Genomic DNA, 19,052 nt, shown 5'->3' with positions numbered 1-19,052 from the left:
AATGAAGGGGAGGCCAGGTCCCTATGGGGAAGAAACCTGTTACACTGCCACAAATTTATACCGTTGACCTTCCTCTAAGTCTTCCCCAAGGAGACCGACGGCCTTTTACCAGGGTAACTGTGCATTGGGGAAAAGGAAATGATCAGATATTTCGGGGATTATTAGACACTGGTTCAGAAGTGACATTAATTCCAGGGGACCCAAAACGTCACTCTGGACCACCAGTCAGAGTGGGGGCTTATGGAGGCCAGGTGATCAATGGAGTTTTAGCTCAGGTCCGTCTCACAGTGGGTCCAGTGGGCCCCCGGACCCATCCTGTAGTTATTTCCCCAGTTCCAGAATGTATAATTGGCATAGACATACTGAGCAACTGGCAGAATCCCCACGTTGGTTCTCTAACTCATGTAGTGAGGGCTATTATGGTGGGAAAGGCCAAGTGGAAGCCACTAGAACTGCCCCTACCAAGCAAAATAGTAAATCAAAAGCAATACCGTATTCCTGGAGGGATTGCAGAGATTACTGCCACTCTTAAGGACTTGAAAGATGCAGGGGTGGTGATTCCCACCACATCCCCATTCAACTCTCCTATTTGGCCTGTGCAGAAAACAGATGGGTCTTGGAGAATGACAGTGGATTATCGTAAACTCAACCAGGTGGTAACTCCAATTGCAGCTGCTGTTCCAGATGTAGTATCATTGCTTGAGCAAATCAACAGTTCCCCTGGTACCTGGTATGCAGCTATTGATCTGGCAAATGCTTTTTTCTCAATAGCTATTAGTAAGGACCACCAGAAACAGTTTGCTTTCAGCTGGCAAGGTCAGCAATATACTTTCACTGTCCTACCTCGGGTATATCAACTCTCCAGCCCTATGTCATAATCTTGTTCGCAGAGACCTTGATCGTTTCTGCCTCCCACAAGACATCACACTGGTCCATTATATTGATGATATCATGTTGATTGGACCTAGTGAGCAAGAAGTAGCAACTACTCTAGATTTACTGGTAAGGCATTTGCGTGTCAGAGAATGGGAGATAAATCCAACAAAAATACAGGGGCCTTCCACCTCAGTAAAATTTCTAGGTGTCCAGTGGTGTGGGGCATGTTGAGATATCCCTTCTAAGGTGAAGGATAAATTGCTGCATCTGGCCCCTCCCACAACCAAAAAAGAGGCACAATGCCTAGTTGGTCTTTTTGGATTTTGGCGACAACATATTCCTCATTTGGGTGTGCTACTCCGGCCCATTTATCGAGCGACCAGAAAAGCTGCTAATTTTGAGTGGGGACCTGAACAAGAGGAGGCTCTGCGACAGGTCCAGGCTGCTGTGCAAGCTGCTCTGCCACTTGGGCCATATGATCCAGCAGATCCAATGGTGCTGGAAGTGTCAGTGGCAAATAGAGATGCTGTCTGGAGCCTTTGGCAGGCCCCTATAGGAGAATCACAACGCAGACCCTTAGGATTTTGGAGCAAAGCCTTACCATCTGCTGCAGATAACTACTCTCCTTTTGAGAAACAGCTTTTGGCCTGCTACTGGGCCTTAGTAGAGACTGAATGCTTAACCATGGGCCACCAAGTTACCATGAGAGCTGAGTTGCCTATCATGAGTTGGGTGTTGTCTGACCCACCAAGCCATAAAGTTGGGCGTGCACAGCAGCACTCTATTGTAAAGTGGAAATGATATATACGAGATAGAGCCAGAGCAGGTCCTGAAGGCACAAGTAAGTTACATGAAGAAGTGGCACAGATGCCCATGGTTTCCACTCCTGCTGCCACATTACCTTCTCTTTCCCAGACCAGAGCTATGGCCTCTTGGGGAGTTCCTTACAGTGAATTGACTGAGGAAGAGAAAACTCGGGCCTGGTTTACAGATGGTTCAGCACGATATGCAGGTACCACCCGAAAGTGGACAGTTGCAGCATTACAACCCTTTTCTGGGGTGTCCTTGAAGGACAGTGGTGAGGGGAAATCCTCCCAGTGGGCAGAACTTCGAGCAGTGCACCTGGTTGTTCATTTTGCTTGGAAGGAAAACTGGCCAGGGGTGCGTTTGTATACTGACTCTTGGGCTGTTGCTAATGGTTTGGCTGGATGGTCAGGGACTTGGAAAGACCATAATTGGAAAATTGGTGACAAAGAGGTCTTGGGAAGAAGTATGTGGATAGACCTTTCTGAGTGGGCTAAAAACATGAAGATATTTGTGTCCCATGTGAATGCACACCAGAGGGTGACTTCAGCAGAGGAAGATTTTAATAATCAAGTGGATAAGATGACCCGTTCTATGGATACCAGTCAGCCTCTTTCCCCAGCAACTTCTGTTATTGCCCAATGGGCTCATGAACAAAGTGGTCATGGTGGTAGGGATGGAGGTTATGCATGGGCTCAGCAACATGGACTTCCACTCACCAAGGCTGACCTGGCTACAGCCACTGCTGAGTGCCCAATCTGCCAGCAGCAGAGACCCACACTCAGCCCCCGATATGGCACCATTCCCCGAGGTGACCAGCCAGCTACATGGTGGCAGGTTGATTACATTGGACCACTCCCTTCATGGAAGGGGCAGCGATTTGTTCTAACTGGAATAGACACATACTCTGGATATGGGTTTGCTTTCCCTGCATGCAATGCTTCTGCCAAAACTACCATCCGTGGGCTTACAGAATGCCATATCCATCGTCATGGTATTCCACATAGCATTGCTTCGGATCAAGGAACACACTTCACAGCAAATGAAGTGCGGGAATGGGCACGTGCTCATGGAATTCTCTGGTCTTACCATGTTCCCCATCATCCAGAAGCAGCTGGATTGATAGAACGGTGGAATGGCCTTTTGAAAACTCAATTACGGTGCCAACTAGGTGGCAAAAACTTGAAAGGCTGGGGTAATGTTCTCCAGGAAGCTGTGTATGCTCTGAATCAGCGTCCGCTGTATGGTGCTGTTTCTCCCATAGCCAGAATCCATGGGTCCAGGAACCAAGGGGTGGAAATGGGTGTGGTGCCACTCACTATTACTCCTAGTGATCCACTAGGAAAATTTTTGCTTCCTGTCCCTGCTACCCTGAGTTCTGCTGGCCTACAGGTTTTAGTTCCAAAACGGGGTGTGCTTTCTCCAGGAGAAACAACAGTGATACCACTGAACTGGAAGTTAAGATTGCCACCTGGCCACTTTGGTCTACTTATGCCTCTGGATCAACACACCAAGAAGGGGATTACATTATTTTCTGGGGTAATTGACCCTGACTATCAAAAGGAAGTAGGACTGCAACTACATAATGGAGGTAAAGAAGAGTTTTCTTGGAATATAGGAGATCCCCTGGGGCGTCTATTAGTACTACCATGCCCTGTGATTAAAATCAATGGAAAACTGCAACAACGCAATCCAGGCAGGACCACTAATGGCTCTGAGACTTCAGGAATGAAGGTTTGGGTCACCCCACCAGGCAAAGAACCACGACCAGCTGAAGTGCTTGCTGAGGGGAAAGGGAACATGGAATGGGTAGTGGAAGAAGGTAGTGATAAATATGAACTTCGACCACGTGATCAGTTACAGAAACGAGGACTGTAATGCTGTTTTGTTTGTGTTATACTATTTAAGTTGTAAGATATCAAGTTTAAGAATGAATGCTGCCCAAGGATTTGCACGCTATTCTGGAGAGATTTAATGTGTTTCCAGTTATATGCAGGACAGTTGAGTATTGTCAGGTAAAAGAAAAAATGTGTGCTTATTTGTTTTCATTTGGAAATTAAGTATGGTCTAAGGTGATATATATATATATATATATGTGCCAAGTTGACAAGGGGTGGACTGTCATGGTTAGGGACAGGTGTCAACTTGGCCAAGTTGTGGTACCTGTTCATCTGATTGGGCAAGCGCTGGCCTGTCTGTTGCAATGAGGACATTTCATAGGATTAGGTCATGATCACGTCAGCTACACCCACAGCTGATTCCATTTGTAATCAGCCAAAGGGGAGTGTCTTCTGCAATTAGTGATGCTAAATCCAATCATGGGAAGCCTTTTAAGGAAGACTCAGAGGAGACAGGTTGCATTCCTGCTTGGGCTGGTGAGTCTCTCCTGTGGAGTTCATCCAGGCCATCCATTGGAGTCATTGGCTTCGCAGCCTGCCCTGTGGATTTTGGACTCTGCGTTTCTACGGTCACGTGAGACACTTTCATAAATTTTATATTTGCAAGTGTTCCCTGTTGATTCTGTTTCTCTAGAGAACCCTAACTAATACATAGGTCTAGTAGCTTTGCTGTGGATTTTTCAGGGTTTTCGACATATAGTGTCATATCATCTGCAAACAGTGAGAGTTTTACTTCTTCCTTTCCAATTTGGGTGCCTTTTATTATTTTTTTCTTGTCTGATAGGTCTGGCTAGAATTTCCAGCACAATATTGAATAACAGTGGTGATAATAGGCATCCATCTTTTTATAACAGTGGTGACAATAGACATCCGTCTTTTTCCTGATCTTAGAGTAAAGAAAGCTTTCAGTCTTTCCCCATCCAGGTTATTGTTAGCTGTGAGCTTTTCACATAGTCCCTTTATCATGTTGAAGGAGATCCCTTCTATTCTGATCCTTTGAAGTATTTTCATCAAGAAAGGATGTTGAATTTTGTCAAATGCCTTTTATGCATCAATAGAGATGGTCGTGTGGTTTTTCTGCTTTGATTTGCTGATATGGTGTATTACATTATTTGATTTTCTTATGTTGAACTATCCCTGCATACCTGGAATAAATCCCACTTGGTTATGGTGTCTAATTCTTTTAATGTGCTGCTGAATTTGCTCTGCAAATATTTTCTTGAGTTTTTTTCCATCTATATTCATTAAAGAGATTAGTCTGTAATGTTTTTTTTCTTGTAGTATCTTTATCTGGCTTTGGTATTGGGGTGATAGTGGCTTCATAAAATGAGTTACAAAGCTTTCTGTACTCTTCAGTTTTTTTGAAAAGTTTGAGCAGGATTGGTACTAATTAGTTCCTGAATGCTTGGTAGAATTCATATTTGAAGCCATCTGGTCCTGGACTTCTCTTTTTGGGTAGCTTCTTTTTTAAACTTTTTAAATTGTATAGTATAACATATATACAAAGCCAAAGAAATGAAAAAGCAATAGTTTTCAAAGCACTCTTCAAAATATGGTTACAGGATAGATCCCAGAGTTTGTCATGGGCGTCCATATGATCCTCTCATATTTTCCCTTCTAGCTGCTCTGGAATATAGGAGGCTAGAGGGCTTAAATACTTTTTTATCATCACAATGGACTTTTTTTCCTTCTTTTTTTCTGAACAATAACATATTTACAAAAAAGCTATAAATTTCCAAGCACAACACCACAATTAGTAGTAGAACATATTTCAGACTTTGACATGGGTTACAATTTCACAATTTTAGGTTTTTACTTCTAGCTTCTAGAAAATACTGGAGACTAAAAGAGATACCAATGTAATGATTCAGCATTCATGCTCATTTGTTAAGTCCTAGCTTCTATGTATAATTCCACCATCACCTTTGATCTTTCCATACCTCTCATTGGGGTTGTTTGGGCTATGGCAGTTCTAAATTTTTGATATTGGAAGGGTCTGTCACTAATATGGGGTAGGGAGATGGAACTATCTGATGTCCTGGAGAGTCTGGGCTAGGTTTCAAGACTTATCTGGACCAGGGACCCATCTGGAGGTTGTAGGTTTCTGGAAAGTTACTCTAATGCCTGGAACCCTTGTAGAATCTTATAAATTGCCCTAGGTGTTCTTTAGGATTGGCTGGAATGGTCCTGGTTAGGGGTTGGCAGGTTATGATGGGTAGCAAAGTCTACCTGAAGCTTGCATAGGAGCAACTCCAGAGTAGCCTCTGGACTCTATTTGAACTCTCTCTGCCACTGGTACTTTATTAATTACACTACTTTTCCTCCTTTTGGTCAGGATGGAATTGTTGATCCCATGGTGCCAGGTCTGGTTTCATCCCTGGGGGTCCTCTCCCATGTTGCCAGGGAGACTTTCACCCCTGGATGTCATGTCCCACATGGGGGGGGAGGGCAATGATTTCACTTGCAGAGACTGAGGCTACATCTGAGCAACAACAGAGGGCCTCCAGAAGTAACTTTTAGGCATCCCTATAGGTAGTCTAAGCTTGTATGCTACCTACATAAACTTCACAAGAGTAAGCCTCATGATTGAGGGCATGGCCTATTGATTTGGATATTCCTAAAGTTTAACACAGTATCAGGGGATTCCCTAATGCTAAGGTTTAATAGTTCCATAGTCTTTCTCCCCTCTCTCAGGGGACTTTGCTAATACTTTTTGATTATCTAGTTAATATACTCTAGGATGGCATTACAATAATGTATACAGGATTAAAGGACCTCTTTGTCATTCTGTGCTCCCCGTGTTTCAGTTATTCAAATGAACTATACAGATAGGTTGACTTAGATTATGCACTAAATCTGGAAATTTCAATTCCAGATCAAATAAACCTTTCTTCCATTGGTTTCAAAGAGTATGTGTGGTTTTAAAATGTAGACACTGTCTTCCTTACCCCTGTGTTCTGAATTACTTTAACCCCAACCTGTTCGGCCTTGTTCTTATCTCTAAATTTTTTATTATTTATATAAAGGAACCTCTCAAAATCCAGAAATAATAATCACTACTCCAGACTTAATGTGTCTGCTCTAAAAGCTTACAATGTAGGCCCGTTTATTCTTATAAGCATTTTCTAAATGTGACTATACCATTGTTGCTTTTTTGTTTCTGGCTTGTTTTGTCTCACCAAATGTCCCACATGTTCGTTCACATCGTTGCGTGCCTCACAACATTGTTCCTTTTTGTAGCAGCACAGCCTTTGCTCATAAGTATACACCATTGTTCACCAATCTGTTTCTCCATCAGTGCATCCTTCAGCTACCTGCATTTATCAGGCATCATGTAAAGGGTCCGAAGTCCACAGTCCATCAACATTCTCAATTTTAGGTAATTTCATTGTTCCCAATAGACAGAAAACCAATAAACACACCTTCACCAAATAGGAGATCTAAACCTCCTCTAACTCTTGTCACCTCATTATTTACCTCTGCTGTTGCTGTGGTAGTGCTGATGGTTTCCTTTTGAACATAGCTTATAGCATGTGTCATGGTCAGGTTCATGTGTCAACTTGGCCAAGTGGTGGTACCTGTTTTTCTGGTTGGGCAAGTGCTGGCCTATCTGTTGCAATGAGGACATTTCATAGAATTAGATCATGATCACATCAGCTGCATCCACAGCTGATTCCATTTGTAATCAGCCAAGGGGAATGTCTTTTGCAATGAGTGATGCTCAGTTTAATCACTGGAAGTCTTTTAAGGAGGATTCAGAATAGACAGGCTCTTTTCCTCCTTTGGCTGGTGAGCCTCTCCTGTGGAGTTCATTCAGACTCTCCATCGGAATCATCAGCTTCACAGCCTACCCTGTGGATTTTGGACTCTGCATTCCTGCAGTCATGTGAGACACTTATATATATATATATGTATATATAAATATATATATATATGTATAAAATATATGTGTAAATAATATATATATTATTTTTTTAACATGGGCAGGCACCGGGAATCGAACACAGGTCCTCTGGTATGGCAGGCGAGCATTCTTGCCTGCTGAGCCAGCGTGGCCCACCCGACACTTTTATAAATTTTATATTTGCAAGTGTTCCCTGTTGGTTCTGTTTCTCCAGAGAACCCTAACTAATAAAGCATGCAATAGCAGTTTTCACCCTGTACCCTGGACTTACTCTTTATATAAGAATCATATATTTGAAGTAATTCTTACAAGAACTCATTTATATTTCTAGTATGAGTCAGTGGGACACGTAGGTGTATACAACCCCTTTCAATCTTGCTCATCTTCAGTATGGTAATATTAGTAGACCCACTAGAGAATCACTTTTGCTTTGGGGAGCTTCTTAATGTCCAGTTCTGTCTCTTTACTTGTGATTGGCTTGTTGAGGTTGTCTGTTTCTTCTCAAATTAGTGTTGGCTATTCATGCCTTTCTAGGAAGTTGCCCATTTCATCTACATTGTCTAGTTTATCAGTATATATTTGCTCGTAGTATCCTTTCATTACTTCCTTTATTACTGCAGGGTCAGTAGTAATGTCCACTCTTCCATTTCTTATATTGTTTATTATAAGAATATAATATAAAATATAATAATATAAATATAAAATATAATAATAATATTATTATTATTTATCCTCGCTCTCTCTCTCTCGCTCTTTTTCAGCCTACCTAACCATCCATCGATTTTATTGATTTTCTCAAAGAACCAACTTCTGGTCTTGTTGATTTTCTCTATTTTCATATTCTCATTCTCATTTATTTCTTCTCTAATCTTTGTTATTTCTTTCCTTTGCTTTGCTTTGGGAATTAGTTTGCTGCTCTTTCTCTGGTTCTTCCAGGTGAACTGTTAATTACTTGATTCTTGCTCTTTTTTCTTTTTCAGTTTAGGTATTTAATACCATAAATTTCCCCCATCTTTGCTGCATCTCATTTATTTTGATATGTTGTGTTTTCATTTTCATTTGCCTTGAAATATTTACTGATATTTCCGTGGACCCATTGGTTGTTTAAGAGTATGTGGTTTAGTCTGCATATATTTTTGAATTTTCTGGCCCTCTACCTGTTATAGATTTCCAGATTTACTCCATTATGATCTGAGAGTTTTCTACAGTTTCAGTGTTTTTAAATTTACCAAGACTTGCTTTTTTACCCAGCCTGTGGTCTGTCCTGAAGAATGATCCATAAGCACTTGAGAAAAATATGTATCCTGCTGTTATGGAGGGCAGTATTCTTTAAATGTCCTTTAAGTCTAGTTCATTTAACATTTAATTAAAAAGCTCTGTTTATTTATTGATCTTCTCTCTAGATGTTCTGTCTATTGATGAGAGTGGAGAATTGAAGTCTCCGAGTATTATGGTAGAAGTGTGTTTCTCCCTTCAGTGTTGTCAGTGTTTGCCTTATGTAATTTGAAGCACTCTGGCTTGGTACATAAATATTTACAATGGTTATGTCTTTTTTTGAATTGATTCTTTTATAATACATGGTGTCCTTCTTTATCTCTTTTAATTATTTACATTTGAAGTCTGGTTTATTGGATATTAGTATAACTACCCCTGCTCTTTTCTATTGTTGTTTACATGAAATATCTTTTTCCAGCCTTTCAGTTTCAAATTATTTTTGTGCTTGAGTCTAAACTGAGTCTCTTTCAGACAGTATATACATGGATCCTCTTTTTAATCCATTCAGCCTGTCTGTGTCTTTTTTTTGGAGAGTTTAATCTATTAACATTTAATGTTTCTTCTACCTTTTTGTCTTTTGGATTTTAGGTCATATCTATTTTTTTTCTCTTTTTACCTTTACTGGTAGTCTTCATTTCTACACTCCTCACCAGAACTCTCTCTCCTGACTTTTACTATTTTCCTGTAGTGCCCCTTTAGTATTTCTTGTAGAACTGGTCTTTTATTTATTTATTTTTGTTTTTTTTTTTTATCTAAGAAAACGAACAGTACACCTATAACCACCAACAATGGATATCTTAGTTAGCTTAACCATAGAGAGCCAGTCTTTTAGTCACAAATTCTCTCAGTGCCTGTAGGTCTGAAAATCTCCCCCTAGTTTTATTTATTTATATTTTTGGGTGTGTAGTCTGGGAATCAAACCTGGTTCTCCTGCCTGGAAGGTGAGCATTGTACCACTGAATCACCCATGCACCCTTCCCCCTTGTTTTTATTTATTTATTTAAACTTTTCAAATTGTGAAAAAAAGTATATATACAAAAAAGCAATACATTTCCAAGTACATTTTAACAAGTAGTTATAGAACAGATTTTAAAGTTTGGAATGTCTTCCAGTTCCACCTTTTTTTGTTTTTTTCTTCTAGCTGCTCCAAGACACTGGAGACCAACAGAAATATCAATATAATGATTCAGCAGTCATACTCATTTGTTAAATACTGCCTTTTCTTTTATACTTCTCATTCTCTTTAAATGACATGTATATATAAAAGCAATAAATTTCAAGGTACATTGCAACAATTAGTTGTAGAACAGATTTCAGAGTTTGGTATGGGTTACAATTCCATAATTTTAGGTTTTTATTTCTAGCTGCTCTAAGGTATTGGAGGCTAAAAGAAATTTCAGCATAATGATTCAGCACTCATACACATTTGTTAAACCTGACCTTCTGTCTGTAACTTCACCATCACCTTTGATCTTTCTCCCACTCTTTAGGGATTTTTGGGCTATGCCTATTCTAACTTTTTCATGCTCAAAAGGGCTGTTGATAATATGGGATAGGGGAATGGAATTAGTTGATGTTCTCAAAGGACTGGCCCCTCTCTATTTCAAGACTTATCTAGTCCAGGGACCCATCTGGTGGTTTAGGTTTTGGAGAGTTACCATAGAAGATGGAACTTTTGTAGAATCTTATATAATGCTCTAGGTATTCTTTAGGATTGGCAGGGATGGTTTTGAATGAGGTTTGACAAATTATGATAGGTGGCAATGTGTAACTGAAGCATGTGTAAGAGTGACGTCTGGTGTAGCCTCTCGATTCTATTTGAACTCTCTCAGCCACTGATACCTTATTTGTTATACTTCTTTCCCCCCTTTTGTCAAGATACTGTTGTTAATCCAACAGTGCCAGGACCAGGCTCATCCCTGGAGGTCATCTCCCACACCACTTCCCCCTGGTTTTTGAAGGCAGTTTTGCTGGGTATAGAATTCTTGGTTGGCAGTTTTTGTCTTTCAAAATCTTAAATATGTCATATTACTGCCTTCTTGCCTCTATGGTTTCTGCTGAGAAATCCACATATAGTCTTATTGAGTTTCCTTTCTGTGTGATAGATTGCTTTTCTCTTGCTGCTTTCAAAATTCTCTCTTTGTCTTTAATATCTGAGAACCTGACTAATGTCTTGGAGTAGGTCTGTTTGGGGTATGCTGTACTTATTAGATTCATAATTTTATATCTTTCATAAGAGATGGGAAATTTTCAGTGATTATATCCTCCTTTAGTCTTTCTCTTCTTTTTCACTTTTCTTTTTCGGGAACACCCATAACCCATGTCATTCAATTCCCTGAGACTCTGCTGATATTTTTCCATTCTTTTTCCTATATTTTCTTTTGTCTGTTTGATTTCAGATGTCTAGTCCTCTAGTTCACTATTCCTTTATTCTGCCTCATCACATCTATTGTTATTGGTCTGTGTTGTTTTTTCCCATCTTTTCTATTGTGCTTTTCATTACATATGTTCTGTGATTTGTTTTTTCAGACTTGTGTGTTCTCCTTTATGTTCGCCCAATTTTTTCTTTATATCTCCCCTCAGCTCATTGATTTGATTTTTGATGTGATTTTGCATGTTTGTTTGAACATCCTAAATTAGTTTTTTTCAGCTCCTGTATCTCATTTGTAATGTTGGTTTGTTTCTTTGACTGGGCCTTATCTTCGATTTTCCTAGTATGACTCATTATTTTTTGCTGTCATCTAGGGATTTGATTTCCTTACTTAATTAGTTCATTCCAGAGGTAGTTTTCTCTCTTACCTATGGTTTTCTTTTGGTTGGTTTGTTCTCTATCTTTCTTTCTCTTTCCATTCAACTTACTCTAGACTGCTAGCATAGGTTCTGTTGTACTTACCAGAAATTTTCAGTTTTAGTTTTTCTGTTTCTTGCCCTGCCTGTATAGAGCCTATTTTTTCTCTTGAGGAAGGTCTTCTCAGATATTATCAACCCCAGTAATATTTTCCCAGACCAGATAGGCCCACATCTCAGGAGGAGAGAGTTGCCAGCATCAAGTTTCCTTGACGATTGAGACCCAGCAGGTTGTCAGCTTTCCTATGAAACCTCTAGTCTCTTTGCTTTTCCTATCCTGCCTAGCATTTGGTTCTTGTCAGCCTGCAACTCCCCACTGGCATGAAGTGATGCAGTGCCTTTAATTTCAGCAACCTTTCCCTGCCAAGGGCATGGTTGAGACCCAGGCTGAGGTAGTAGGTGGGATTTGATTGCTCCTGTTTTCCAGCTCCTCGGCCCTAAATTCACTGAAGGATGGCATCCACTTGAGCTGGGTCCTGCACCCCTTTTCTTGGGGAAGATACACCCTTTAGGGAATTGCCCCTTTCAACTATTTACTTTGTCTCTCAGACATGCCTTCATTCTGCCTTTGCCTGTGGCAATACTTTAGTCTAAGAGTGCTTGCAGTTCTGTCTAATGAGCTGTTAAGAAGTTAAAAGGGAAAAAAAAAGAAAGCATTTTCAGTGTGGGAATCCCTGCTCCCAAAGTTTGCCAATCAAGAACTAGAGTTGGTATGGGAGTCTGTGTGTCCCCATACCCTATGTGCCCAGTTTTCTTGGGGTTCAGACCTTTTTCAATATTTTCTTGTGTCCAAATCAAAAAGTCTCTGATTTTTTATTTATTTATTTTACATCAGCCTCACCCCCTCTCTGCAGGGGCAAATCTCTTGGTTCCTTTAGTGCTTACTCCAGGTTTATCTGCGCTCCAGGCCTGTTTTCAGTAGTCCACATTTGTTAATTAGTTCCACAGTTGGAGCTTGGTTGAGCTAACTTCTTTGCTACTAGTAAAGTCTATTTTCTTTCTGCTTGGGAAGCCAGATTGCCATGCCTGTGAGGGAGGAGGCACCAGCCTCCATGCCTTGGGAGACTTACAGTTCTGTTCTCAGCTGTTCTACCCATTCTGGACTGGTATATGCTGTGTGTTCAGTCACTGATGTCCCTCCATCACTTGTTCTGCACAGTTCCTGGCTATTTACTAGTTGCTCTGGAGGACAAACTAAATTCCACAACTCACTATGCCCTGCCTCTCTCTCTTTGATTTCTTTTAGCAACATTTTTTTTTTTAATTTAAGAAAACAAATAATACATTTAGAACCACCAAAAATGGATGGGTTAGTTAGCTTAACCACAGGCATATTTAAATTAAGTATCCATATAATCATTGACTTTTAGCAACATTTTATAGTTTTGTGTGTGCTGGTGTGTTACATCCCTGGTTAAGTTTATTCTTAGATACTTCATTCTTTTAGCTGCCATTGAGAATGGAATTTTTAAAATTGTCTCCTCAATTAAGTCATTGCTTGTGTACAGAAACATTACTGATTTTTGAAACATTAATCTTGTGTCCCCCCACTTTGCTGAATTTGTTTATTAGTTCAAGTAGCTTTGTCATAGATTTCTTATGGTTTTCTAAGTATAAGGTCTGTCATCTGCAAATAATGAAAGTTTTACTTCTTCCTTTCCAATTTGGATGCCTTTTATTTACTTTTCATACCTGATTGTTCCAGCTAGAACTTCTAGCACAATGTTGAATAATAGTCTCGTTTCTCAGCTGAGGGAAGGCTTTCAGCCTCTCACTGTTGAATATGGGTTTTTCATATATGACCTTTATCATATTTCAGATGTTTACTCCAGTTGCTGCCTTTTGAAGTGTTTTTATCAGAAAAGGATGCTGAATTTTATTGAGTGCTTATTCAGCATCAATTGAGATGATCATGTGATCTTTCCCTTTTGATTTGTTTTAATATGTTGTATTACATTGGTTGATTTTCTTGTGCTGCACCACACTTGCATGCCTGGAATAAACCCCACCTGGTTGTGGTGTAGAATTCTTTTTTTGTACTGTTAGATTCGATTTGCCAGTATTTTGTTGATAATTTTGCATCTATATTCATTAGAGAGATCAGCCTGTAGTTTTCCTTTCTTGTAGTATCTTTATCCAGTTTAGACTGATGTTAGCTACATAAAATGAGTTAGGTAGTGTTCCCTTTTCCTTACTTCTTTTGAAGAATTTGAGCAGGAATGCAGGTAGTTCTTTTTGGAATGTAATAAAATTTCCCTGTGATGCCATCTGGCCCTGGGCTTTTCTTTGTAGAAAGATTTTTTTTTAATTTTTTTAAATACCAAAAAAACACAAAGCAAATGCAGACATTCCTATTTTGATCATTCTTTCTACATATATAATCAATAATTCACAATATCATCACATAGTTGCATATTCATCATCACAGTCATTTCTTGGAACATTTGCATCTATTCAGAAAAAGAAATAAAATGAAAACAGAAAAAAATTTTTTACATACCATACCCCTTACCCCTCCCTTTCATTGATCACTAGCATTTCAAACTAAATTTATTTTAACATTTGTTCCCCCTATTATTTATTTTTATTCCATATGTTCTACTTGTCTGTTGACAAGGTAGATAAAAGGAGCATCAGACACAAGGTTTTCACAATCACACAGTCACATTGTGAAAGCTATATCATTATACAATCATCTTCAAGAAACATGGCTACTGGAACACAGCTCTACATTTTCAGGCAGTTCCCTCCAGCCTCTCCATTACATCTTGACTAACAAGGTGATATTGTAGGAAGATTTTTGATGATTGAATGAATCTCTCTTTACTTGTCATTGGTTTCTTGAGGTCTTCTATTTCTTTTCATATCAGTGTAAGTTGTTCATGTGTTTCTAGGAATTTGTCCATTTCATCAAAATTTGTTGGCATACAGTTGTTCATAGTATATCCTCATGTTTTTTTGTTCCTTCATGGTTCATGGTAATGACCCCCCCACTTCTGATTTTATATATTTGTATCCTCTCTCTTTTTTTTCTTTGTCAGCCTAGTTAAGGGTCCATTGATTTTACTGATTTTCTCAAAGATCCAACTCTTGGTTTTACTGTTTTTTCTATTGATTTTTTTTCCTGATTCATTTATTTCTGCTTTAATCTTTGTTATTTCTCTTCTTCTGTTTGCTTTGGGGTTGGTTTGCTGTTCTTTCTTTAATTCCTCCAGGTGAGCAGTTAAGTTCTTGATTTTTGCTCTTTATTCTTTTATTATGGGCATTTAGAGCAATAAATTTGCCCCCAGCACAGCTTTTGCCACATCCCATAAGTTCTGATATGTTGTATTCTAATTTTCATTCATGTCCAGATATTTTGCTATTTCTATTGCAATTTCATCTTTGACCCACTCATTGTGTAAAAGTGTGCTATTTAATCTCCATACAAGTTCTTGTTCCTTGGTGGTTATTGATTTCCAGCTTCATTTCATTATGGTCAGAAAGAGTGCTTTGAATAATTTCAATTTTTCAAAATTTATTAAGATCTGTTTTGTGCCCTAGTATATTACCTATCCTGAAGAATGTTCCATGGGCACCAGAGAAGAATGTATTTATTGGTGATTTTTGGGTATAATGATCTGTCTGTTAGGTCTGTTTCATTTATCAAATTATTAAAGTTCTCTATTTTCTTATTGATCTTCTGCTTGGTTGTTCTATCTATCGAAGAGAATGGTGTATTGAAATCTACTATTATTGTTGAAACGTCTCTTATTCCCTTAAGTTTTGTGAGTGTTTGTCTAATGTACTGTGGAGCTCCTTGATTGGGTGCGTAAACATTAATATTGTTGTTTCTTCTTGGTGAATTGTCCCTTTGATTAATTAATAGTGTCTGTCCTTGTCACTTATGACATCTTTGCATCTAATGTCTATCTTGCCTAATATTAGTATAGTTATTCCTGTTTTCTTTGGGTTACAGGTGGCATAGAATATCTTTTTCCATCCTTTTATTTGCAGTCTATTTGTATCCTTGGGTCTAAGATGAGTCTTGTAAACAGCATATAGATGGGTCATGTTTTAAAATCAATTTTGCCAATCTGTATCTTTTAATTGGTGAGTTTAGTCCATCAGCATTCAAATTAATTACTGTAAAGACGTTTCTTGAATCTACCATCTTATCCTTTCATTTTTATTTGTCAGATCTGTATATTTATTTCCCTCTTGTTCTTTTTATCCTTTAAGGTACCCTTACTAATATTCTTCAATTCTTTGCCCTCCTCGAGCTCTCTCTCCTGCCTTTTTTTTTTCAGCCAGTAGAACTCCTTTTATTATTTCTTGCTAGGCTAGTCTTTTGTTAATAATTCTCTCAGCATTTGTTTTTCTATGATAATTTTAATCTCTCCCTCACTTTCGAAGGACATCTTTGCTGAATAAAAATTCTTGGCTGGAAACTTTTCTCTTCCAGAATCTTAAATATTTCATACCACTGCCTTCGCACCTCCATGGTGGCTGTTGAGTAGTCCAAGCTTAATCTTATGTGGCTTCCCTTATAAGTGATGAATCATTTTTCTCTTGTTGCTTTCATGACTTTCTCCTTCTCTTCAGCATTTGACAGTCTGATTAGTATGTGTTTTAGAGTAGGTCTATTTGGATTTATTCTATTTGGAGTTCATTGAGTTCTTTGATATGCATATTTATGTTTTTTATAAAGGTTGGAAAGTTTTCCCCCATTATGTCGTCAAATAATCTTCCTAGCCCTTTTCTCTTCTCCTTCTGGGACACTAAGAATTCTTATATTTATGTGCTGTGAGTTTCCATCATTTCCCTGAGAGCCAATTCAAAGTTTTCCTTTTTTTATTTTTTGCCTTTAGTTCTTTTACACATTAGAATTCAGTTGTCCTGTTCTCTAATTCACTTGTTCTTTCTTCTGCCTCTTCAAATCTGCTGTTGGGTGTCTCCAGTATATTTTGAATTTTATCTACAGTATCTTTCACTTTGATAAGATCTGCTATTTTTTTGTTTTTTCTTTCAAACTCTTCTTTATGCTCTTCTTGATATCCTTTGTGTCTTTAGCCAACCCATTGAACTTATTTAGGAGATTTGTATGGATATCTTTCATTAGTTCCAAATTCTGTGTCTTCTCTGGTGTTTTAATTTGGCTATTCACTTGGACCATATTTTCTTGCATCTTCATGTGCTTTGTGATTTTCTGCTACCTTCCAGGCATTTGATTATCTTGAAAAGGTTATTTTGAAAGTTGATTTTCCTCACTTGTGTAAGATTTTGTAGTAGCTCAGATTTGTACCGAAGGTCTCCTTTTCACTTGGTTTGTCTGTAATTCCCTACCAAACCAAGGGCGGCACCTCATGCAGAAGGTGTAACTCTAATTGGAGATCTGTGAAAAGTTAGTTTTCAAGACTGCACTTTCTGTGTATTCCCAGCAGATGGCGATATTGGGCTCCCTCTTCCCCTCAGTCCCAACTTTCCCTAAATCAGATTACTGGTCTGGGACCCAACCAGATGCAAATCCAGTCAAACTCACAGGTCTCCATTCACCCTGGGCTGGGGGTTGGACTGTGTGCACCTCAGTAGAGAATCCACTTGTGGGCATGATGGGTATGGTGGTCTTCATGCTCCAGCATGGAATGACCTTGGGCTGTGGGATTGTGTATTTCAACTACCCTTGTCCACAGCCAGCCTGGGAGTGCCTGTTGGTACAGTGTGGCTCGTTCCTGTATCTCCAACTCTCTGTCGTACATGCTGTGAATGCTCTGGGTCTCTAGTGAAAACATAGAAGCAGTGCGACCCAGGGAGACTGTTTTGCTGGCAAGTGGTCAGATCAGCTCACCTTGTGTCCCCTTTCCTGCCAAGGGGATAGCCCCCTGGTCTCCCCCCAAACCAGGTGTCCATAGCAGCCAGCCATAAGGGTGGTGTGTATACACTGTTGTCCGCAAGTGCTCTGTGTTAAGCTATACCTAGTCTGCTGGCTTCTCACAGGAGCTCCTGGCTGCAGAGCTGAAAGGGAAAATCTGTCAAGATGATGTGGCAGTGGAAGTGTGAGAACATGGCATACCTTCAGCACCTGCTCCAGCCTGCATGTTGCAGCCCACTGTAGGTATGAATAAACACCCTCTCACCCCAATCATAATTTCTCTGCTTTTTCATCAGTATCCTCCCTATATAGTGTAGAAGTCACTCTCTGGTCACTCATGCCCTGGAACCACTGTTTGTCATTTTTCTGTTACTTCTCTAGTCATTCCATGGAGCAGGGGTGAACTCAGCCTACCCCATTCTGCCATCTTCCCAGAAGTCTTCATATGTTTTGAGCTATTTGTATTTCTTCTTTGGAAAAGTAACTGTCCATGTCATTTGCACATTTTTTAATTAGATCGTTTGTCCTTTTGTTGTTGAGCTTTAAGATCTCTTTATATATAGTCTGAATATTAAAACCTTATCTGATATATGGTTTCCAAATATCATCTCCCATTGCATAGTTTGCCTTTTTACTTTCCTAACAAAGTCCTTTGACTATCACGAGATCTTTAAAATATTTCCCTACATTTTCTTCTAAAAATTTTATGGTCTTAGGTCTAATGTTTAGGTCTTTGATCCATTTTGTGTTAATTTTTGTATAAGGTGTAAGATAGAGGTTCTCTTTTATTTTTTTGGTTATGGATATCCAGTTCTCCAAGCACCATTTGTTGGAGAGGCTACTCCAATCAGTTGTGTCATCTTGATTGTCATATCTAAGACTAATTGTAAAAATATATATATTAATTTTCTATAAATGAGAGTTTTTATTTCTGAACACTCAGTTCTGTTCCATTGGTCAGTATATCTGTCTTTATGCCACTACCATTCTGTCTTTATACCAAATATATTTTTGGGGGGAAATCTCCATGCACATAAAGTCCATACATGGTATACAGTCACTGACTCACAATATCATCACATAGTTCCATATTCATCAGCATGATCATTTTTAGAAAATTTGCATCACTCCAGAAAAAGAAATAAAAAGACCAGGGGAAAAACTCATACATCACATACCCCTTACCCCCTCTTATTGACCATTAGTATTTCATCTATCCAATTTATTACCCTTTATCCTCCCTATTATTTATTTAATTTTTTCCTTATTTCTTTACTCATCTGTCAACATCTTGGATAAAAGGAGCATCAGACACAAGGTTTTCACAATTACATGGTCACATTTCAAAAGCCATATAGCTATACAGTCACCTTTAAGAATCATGGCTACTGGAACACATCTCAACAGTTTGAGGTACTTCCCTCCAGCCACTCCAGTACACCATAAGGTAGAAAGGGATAACTATATAATGCATAAGAATAACCTTCAGAATAACCTCTCGACCCTGTTTGAAATCTTTCAGCCACTGAAACTTGATCTTGTCTCATTTCTCTTTCCCCTTTTGGTCAAGAAAGCTTTTTCCATCCCATGATGCTAG

The 19,052-nt window shown here is 39.0% G+C and overlaps 1 long non-coding RNA gene across 6 annotated transcripts in view; it reads left to right on the top strand.

The window, feature by feature from the left end:
• Positions 1-19,052, top strand: part of LOC143671630 (uncharacterized) — a 247,906-nt gene that overhangs the window by 122,169 nt on the left and 106,685 nt on the right. The window lies entirely within an intron of this gene.

This window comes from Tamandua tetradactyla, chromosome X (assembly GCF_023851605.1).
Source record: "Tamandua tetradactyla isolate mTamTet1 chromosome X, mTamTet1.pri, whole genome shotgun sequence".
Classification (NCBI taxonomy): Eukaryota; Metazoa; Chordata; class Mammalia; order Pilosa; family Myrmecophagidae; genus Tamandua; species Tamandua tetradactyla.
The sequence above is the reverse complement of the archived record's forward strand: the minus strand, read 5'-3'. Positions and strand labels throughout refer to the sequence as shown.